Source organism: Gigantopelta aegis, chromosome 13, assembly GCF_016097555.1.
Source record: "Gigantopelta aegis isolate Gae_Host chromosome 13, Gae_host_genome, whole genome shotgun sequence".
Taxonomy (NCBI): Eukaryota; Metazoa; Mollusca; class Gastropoda; order Neomphalida; family Peltospiridae; genus Gigantopelta; species Gigantopelta aegis.
This window is the reverse complement of record NC_054711.1, coordinates 10,909,347-10,910,696: the sequence shown is the minus strand read 5'-3', so window position 1 is coordinate 10,910,696 and position 1,350 is coordinate 10,909,347.

Genomic DNA, 1,350 nt, shown 5'->3' with positions numbered 1-1,350 from the left:
TTACAAGAACATGGGCTTTGGAGCTTCAATGTCTAGATTCTGAAATCAAAAGGTACAAGCAATCGGCTTATGCCATAAGTGCTAACAAGATTTATTCATCAATGACAAAAACCTATCTAAGATGTTTTCTTTATTTTGGATTGACACCTGTAACATTTACTAAATAAACGTTGTTTTGTCCCGATCACTCGGTGCTAACCGAATACCTGAGTATTTTAATACAGGTCGGACTGGTTCACATTGAAGCCGGAGCTGATAATCCTCTGACATACTGGTCCCTTTCGTTGGTCAAGAAAGGCATTATGAGGCAGAAAGGTAAACACCACATGTACTACATGATATTAAAAAAAAAATGGATTTTACAATTCCGTTGAATATTGCATTTTGGAGTGCTTGTGTGGAAGCGTTCTTTGTATTCTGTTATAAATCTACGTTGCTGCCGAATGGTTGAACTCACTGTAGTGTGTCACCCAATAAATAGCTGTTTTTCATTGACGTCATGTGCCATGAACATGGAGCGTCTCTCAACTTTAGACATTCCAAGAATATACAGTTCGGTCAGAGAATACTTACTGTTCCATTGTATAAATTGCAAGACTCCCTTGGTGTCCTGTGACTGCATTAGAGAGATTACGAGATATCCAGGTGGGCATCTCGACCGACAAACATTTGTTTTCTTTTTGGAACAGAAACCAGATTAACTGTGTGACCTATGACACGTCTATAAAATCACTTAAAGGTGTGCTTGCTGCTTGTGGCTACTGCCCAAGCCAATACAGTTGTCATTTCAATACGACAAAGTGTGTATGGAGGAACAATGATTTTTTATTAAGTCAGCATTCTTAAAATGTATTTTGTTGTCAATTAAAATTTGACTATTACTCCAAACAGTAATGGCATGAGAGACAGGTTGTGAGGCCACGCGGTCTCGTGGTATACATTTTTGCGCAAAATAAACCCGTGCAAATTCATGTACATTAAGGGGTGACCGCGTGGTTTGTAGGCCTACCATGCATTGTCGGTTAACAGAGCATTCTTTTTAAGAATGTTTCGATGCCTGAATGGCTATCGTGGAAGTCTGGGAACTGCGGGCGAATCAGTGACATAGGCTCGAATCCTAACAACGGAATTAGGACAATATTTGTATATAATGATATACATCTAAGCATACGTTAAGCACAATCTAAACAGAAATGCATTTTTAAAAGTACAAGCTGCTGAGAGACAGATGAATTGGGCATTCAATGTCATGGAACAGTACTCACAATGGACTTTTTAATTGTTAACACTGGTACCGAGTATCGAGGGACATCTTCATAATAATTGTGCACATGTTATATCCCACAATGG